Source organism: Podarcis erhardii (genome assembly GCF_964252035.2).
Source record: "Podarcis erhardii genome assembly, chromosome: 3".
NCBI classification, from domain to species: Eukaryota; Metazoa; Chordata; class Lepidosauria; order Squamata; family Lacertidae; genus Podarcis; species Podarcis erhardii.
The window spans coordinates 109010769-109017541 of NC_138507.1; the positions used below are offsets into that span (position 1 = coordinate 109010769).

The window sequence follows — 6773 nt, forward strand, 5'->3', positions numbered from 1 at the left end:
AGTCTCCCCAGTACTAGTCTAGCACTTTGTCCATTAAAACTGCACACTTTCCTTTACATATTTAATTGAACTTTTTTTAAAAAAAAAAGTCCCAGGGGCTCAGGCAACTGGCTCTGATAAATGGATCTCAAGGTCAGGTCTGGGCCCAAGGGTCAGCAAGGTTGGGCAATGACTGAGGGTCCCAAAGCCTTGATTACACTGATTATAGCGACGGTAGGGACTGCGAGGGTCATCTAGTCCAACCCCTGCAATGCAGGAATCTCAACAAAGGCATCCATGACAGGTGGCCATCCAACCTGTGCTTAAAAACCTCCAAGGAAGGAGAGTCCACCACCTCCTGAGGCAGTCCGTTCATACTGTTAGAAAGTTCCTCCTGGTGTTGAGTCGGAATGGGGTCTAGCCTCCAGAGCAGAAGAAAACAATCTTCCTCCATCTCCCATGGGACAACCCTTGAGATATTTGAAGATGGCTATTGTATCTCCTCTCAATCTTCTCTTTTCTAGGCTAAGCATACCAAGCTCTCTCAATTCTTCCTCATAAGCCTTGGTTTCCAGATCCTTGATAATCTTGAATGCCCTCCTCTGCGCACATTCCATCCTGTCAATATCTTTCTTAAATTGTGATGCCCGGAACCTGACATAGTACTCCAGGTGTGGTCTGACCAAGGCAAAATAAAGTGGTACTATTTTACTTCCTTTGACCTGGACATTATCCTTCTCTTGATACATCCTCAGCATTCTGTGAGGTAGGTCAGTTATTATAATATCCATACTGCACTGGGTCATTGCTGGAAACATACTGTGCTAGCTGTGATGGCCTGGGACTCGGGTTCAGGCTTGGAACCAGAGGTGTCTCAGTCTCCTTTGCCTCAGGCATCATCTGAACCAAGTCTGGGGACGGGGCCTGACCCTGAAGAGTTCTAGTCTGCACAGTTTCCCCTGCAACAAGCACCAGCTGGGCCGAGTCAGGGGCCTGAGCCTGCCCTCGCTCCAGATGTGGGGATTACCTTGTTGCCTTCAGCTGGGCCATCACTTACAGCTGCTCAGGGGAGGCTGAGGCGGCCCCTGGGTCTAGTAACCCACCGATGTTTCCCAAGATGCAGAGACTAAGGTCTGAGAGAAGGAGAGACCTGAGTACTCACAGGAGGAGTGCTCGCCTTCGGGCGAAAGAGGGAGGTGAGTTGCCGGGGGATCAGGACCAGCCGTTCCCCCGACAAAGATAAAAGGCTGCCGGACCCTGCCCCAGGTTGTGGGAGCAACATTGCTGTATGCCAGATCCTGCCTGAGATCCTGTACCTGTCCTTGCCTGGTTTCCTGCCTCGTGTCCTGCCTTGGCCCTGTTGGACTGACTCCTAGCAGAACCTTCAGATTCTGGACCAGTCCTGGACCGCGTTTCATGGGTTACCCCCGGGCCCAGAATGCTAGCTAAGCATATATCTATCTTCTTCTTTGGCAATCACTCATAGCCGAGTAAGATGAACACAGTTTTAACAGTGAGTCTGTAAATGACTGTGGAGGCCAATTGTGAATCCACATGTCCATCCACAGTGAGGACATAGGTTTATGGGAGGGAGTTGATCACGGTGAGGGTTTGCCAAATATGCCTTCCTCTTAGTTCGTGTTTTTCCTTTTCCCCCTGAGTTTGTACTTCTTCAAAGTCTATGACACTTTTGATAAAGGCTGTTCTACAGTTGGAGCACTCGCAGGCCAGTGTTTCCCAGTTATCAGTACTTACGTTACATTTTTTAAAAATTGCCTTGTGAGCATCTTTAAACCTCTTTTGTTGTCCAGTGGTATTTCACTTTCCATTCTTGAGTTGGGAATAGAGTAGTTGCTTTGGAAGACAATAATCAGGCATCCAAACAACACAAACAGTCCAACAAAGAATCATTGCTTCAACACTGGTGATCTTTGCTTCTTCCAGTACACTGACATATCTAGATCATCATCTATCTATATGTTGGTGGGTATAATGTGACTTGGCGCAGGAGCTTCTCTGCTCAGACTCCAAAACAATATGTCCCATCAGCTCCTGCCTCCAGTTGATGGTTGGAATTTCCAAGGAGAGAGAAAAAACATTGTGGGAAGGAAGTCCTCTGCCGGAAGATGTTCTGTATTTGAAGGAGGCCTCTATTGGAAGGGCCCTCCGGTAAAAGTCTAGTTTCAGACAGTAAACATCATGATAGCAGGCAGAGCAGGCACACAGGGCTCCCTAAGGAAGGTGAAGTGCATTACGTTTCTGTTTAAATTATAATAATCTTTTCCAAACAATTATAATGAATGATGATGATGAACAAGAGTTCCTAAGTTTGCATCTGTACATGGAAAATTAACACATGCACATTTCATGCAGATCTTGAGCCCTTCTTTGGAGTGATGCACTTTCTCTCTTTCAGCAGCTGTGCAGAGGAACTGGGTACAGCTTCCAAGACTGGGCTTGGCAACTGGAGCCTCGACTTGCGTTTACGAGCCTCTGTAAAGCAACTGCACAGAGACATCCAGTGGACAGTTGAGAGCAGTGCTTGGCGAAAGGCAGGGAAAAGTTGACACAGGCCTGTCCTACAAAAAGAAAAAAGCTTGTGTTCCTAGATTATCTAATGTCCTCTATACAGTGGTACCTCGGGTTACAGACACTTAAGGTTACAGACTCCGCTAACCCAGAAATAGTACCTCAGGTTAAGAACTTTGCTTCAGGATGAGAACAGAAATTGTGTGGTGGCCGTACGGCGGCCGCGGAAGGCCCCATTAGCTAAAGTGGTACCTCAGGTTAAGAACGGACCTCCAGAATGAATTAAGTTCTTAGCCAGCTTTTGCCAACCTGGTGCCCTTTGCCAAGAGACCAAGGCCTCCTACCTGAGCTTTTGTTCCCTAGAAAGTGGGAGCCACCAACTCCACTAGCTTGCAAATTCCCAAGGGTAATTAAAGCTAATACTTGGAGCACGATGGCTCTATAAATAAAAAGCATTGCTAAGATCATTAAAAGCAGGGTAAGGTAAAGGTAAAGGGACCCCTGACCATTAGGTCCAGTCGTGACTGACTCTAGGTACATCCTCCTTATTTTAGCCTTTTACTGTAAACATATTTTTCTTGTATATTAATAAAACAGGATGGATCAAACGCCAATAGTCCATACAAATATAATATTTTCTCTTCTCTCCTAACGTCCCAATATCGTAATATTAAAGCAGGCAGGCAGATAGCCATAGCACTGGGACATGTTCTCTGTCTTCGTCCAGTCTGATATCTTAAACTATTCTGTCTCTCTCCCTCACCCCACTTCATAGCTATGGACCTTGGTTACTTGGCTACTATCTCACTCAGGAACTCAAGCATTCCAGCAAGGCAAGGCTAAGCTGGTGGTTCTCACAACAGGTGCCAGGATATCACTTGAGCTTGGCAGCCTCCCCAACTTTCCCATAAGATCCGCATTGTTCACAGAGGGCACCAAAATTGCTTTTCCTCTGGACCGACCTTGGAGACCTCAGTGCTCTGTTAAATGACAGGATGGAAAGGTGGACAGTAATCTGGGCCACCTGAGATCTATCAGCCCTCCAGCTGTTTTGGACCACAGATCCCAACAGCTGGTGGGCACCAGGTTTGCAGAGAGGCTGATCTGCACTGGGAGCACCTGATGACATGTTTGTGCGTCAAAGAGCCTCATGTCCCTGGTTTTAGGGCCTACCGTTTAGGTGTGGATTCTTAATTATTTAATATTGATTTTTTAATGCAAATATATTGAAGAAAAAAGGGGGAAGGGAGAAAAGGGGGGAACAAGGGAGAAAAGACCAATAGTCAGCTTGTTAGCAGATGCCATAACTCTCCAACAGTTTGACATCATCCCTGAAGGGTGCAATCTTCAATTTCCTCCCAAGACAGATGGATGCCAACCTAATAAAGGTAAAGGGACCCCTGACCATTAGGTCCAGTCGTGACCTACTCTGGGGTTGCGGCGCTCATCTCGCTTTATTGGCCGAGGGAGTTGGCGTACAGCTTCCGGGTCATGTGGCCAGCATGACTAAGCCACTTCTGGCGAACCAGAGCAGCGCATGGAAACGCCGTTTACCTTCCCGTTGGAGTGGTACCTATTTATCTACTTGCACTTTGACGTGCTTTCAAACTGCTAACATAAATCCATCTTATTATACACATACAGATCAACATATGCTGTCCTAATAGGTACCCAGGCAAAGTTTAAAAAGTACATACAAATACAACAAGGGCATTAAGGTCTTCTTCTAAATTACGTTCCAGGCTCCTTGGTGACACCAAGAGTGCTGATTTTTGCTTCCTCCTCTCCCAAACCCTCAGAGCAGTATGGCAAATGGGTTTTTGATTCTCCTCAAAGCCAAAGGTGTCAGTCTGCAGAATGGCAAAGCCCTCAACTACAAGGGACTTTGCCTAGTTCCATAGATGTTCCAAATGACTTCTAAACTACAGTACCTCTTAGGCTCTGTGTCAACTGCTTGATCTGGCAAGAGTTGTCAGACAACTGAAGATTTGGAGCCTCCAAGCCCTCCTCCGCCTTATTCCCGGACAGCATGTCTCTGTGAATTTCCCTCCTTATATAAAACTATTTAAGAACTTCTGCCAGCTGGCAGCAGGCTCTTTTCCCACCCAAATCGAGTGCTTGATGCTTTTATGACTACTGCTCCAACAAGCAGTTAGATGTGCCTTGCAGGGAGATTTTAATTCCCATAGATTTTTAATTTCCAGTTACCTTTTTTCCATCAGAACTGTTGCATAAGAAGAAGAAGAGGGTTTTGCCTCCCCCAAGCGGACTTTCTAGTCAATTGCATCTAGGAGCTGAATTGTAGTGTTTTGATTCATTGTAAGCTGTTTTATCTTCTTTGTTTGAAATAATGAAAAAACTTTAAAGGCAAAAAAACCCCAATCTCCATTTTTTAAAAAATCGGCATGTTTCCCCCACAGACCGTTTTTATAATTAATTTTTTTAGTTAAGCACTGGTGTCAAAGAAGATAAAGGAAAAGCTTATTAAATATATTATATATATTCAATGTTTTATTAGGAAGTTAAAATAACAATCCAGTAAGGAATATGAAGTAAAATAAATTTAAAAAGAAAGAAAGGAAAAGGGGGGAGGACCAAACAAACCAGGTTTCACAGCCATTAACTCATAAAATGTTTGTTTGATAAATATGTATACCACTTGATGGGGGGTGGGGGAACCCTCAAAGGGATTTACGAAAAGGTAAATCAGAAAATCAGAAATAAACAACGCAATACATAAAGTACATTCTCAACAGGCCCACAATGAATTAGACGTTAAAACAGGAAACGTGACTCAATGCAGAAAGAGTACAAAACCAATGTTATTAATACCAAATAAAGCCATATTTCATCAGGATTGCCTTCCCTGTGGTTGGCCTGTCATACAAGCAACAAATGGCTGCCAGATGGGAAGGTGATGCTCCTTCAAAGACTTGTATCCCATGCCTTGCTCAACTGGTATATTATTAATATCATAACATATATTTATTTATATTTATGAATCACTTTACACAAGGCATCCCAAAGTGGTTTACAATACAACAAAAACCATACAAGTAACAACTGCACATAGACATAAGATAGATTTCTCAACACCACCTACATAAAATCAATTCAGATTCAGTACAAATACCAACTGGGATAAAGGTCTCCGCTTGGAAGGTTGTGCAAATAAATATATTATGAAAGGCACACAAAAACCTCTGATCTTTTCTCACAAGAGAACTGGTCTAGCAAGGCCTACTTCTGGAAATCTGTTACTGGAAAAAATGGGCAGCTTGAAACCCTGATATTTGTTTTCTTTTTATTATTATTGTTGTTGTTGTTGTTGTTGTTATCATCATCATCATCATCTATCTATTAGGGGTGCCAACTTGAATAAAATAGGAGGGGCAGGTAAGCCCCACCCCACATAATCAATCCTAAGACACAGTACATACACACCATTTGAATGGCAATGAACATTAAATTTGGGGAGCTGCCCCCCAGTATTTTATTGGGATAGCCGAAGGGACCTTGTCCCCTAGGAATTGGCTCCTATGCTATCTATCTACATCTGCCCCTTATCAGGAGATCTCTAGGCAGCTCACAAATACATTGTTTACATTTAGTTTATTATAGTTTTGATATTACATTTAGTTTATTATAGTTTTGATATTATTATAGTTTTGATATAGTTTTGACAAATGAGAAACTGTTGGAAAACCCATTGCAGAAGATCCCAGGTCTGACCATAGAAATGTGAAAGCAAACTAGACAATTGTGGCCTTTCCTCTCCAGACATCCAAAAGGAAAATAGACGCACCAAGGAGCTGCTCCGTAGATGGCTCTAGATGAGGCACATTCATGGACAATAACATGACAGTTAGGAACAGGAGCTACGTTCTCTCTCCCCTATCAGAGGCAGTGTGCCTCCAAACACCAGTCGCTTGGAATCAGTAGAGAAAGTTTTGCCGCACATGGTTCCTGCTCAAGGGGTTTGCAGTGGCATCTAGTTGGTGAATATGAGAACACGATTCTGGACTAGATGAGTCTTTGGGGTGGTCCAGCAGAGCTCGACTTCTTGTTCTTCTTTTTCCAGACCAAGTGTCCTTTGTTCATCTTTCCACTAGATGGCAACCTCTTATTTAAGATGATTCAGAGTGTGTGGTTCTCTTTTTTTTTACTCCAGCCTTACGTCAGGGATAAGTGAATGTCCTCAGCCATTGTGCAGTGCATCGTACTGTCCGGCCTGCCAGCCACCAAGTACAGACTTTTGCCCCTGC

The 6773-nt window shown here is 44.0% G+C and overlaps 1 long non-coding RNA gene across 1 annotated transcript; it reads left to right on the forward strand.

Annotated features, from left to right (window-relative positions):
* The first annotated feature begins 2398 nt into the window (after positions 1-2398).
* LOC309338081 lies at positions 2399-3116 on the forward strand. The gene is made up of 2 exons (XR_014154680.1): positions 2399-2986; positions 3043-3116. It is a non-coding gene; the product is annotated as an uncharacterized lncRNA (long non-coding RNA).
* The last annotated feature ends 3657 nt before the right edge of the window (positions 3117-6773 follow it).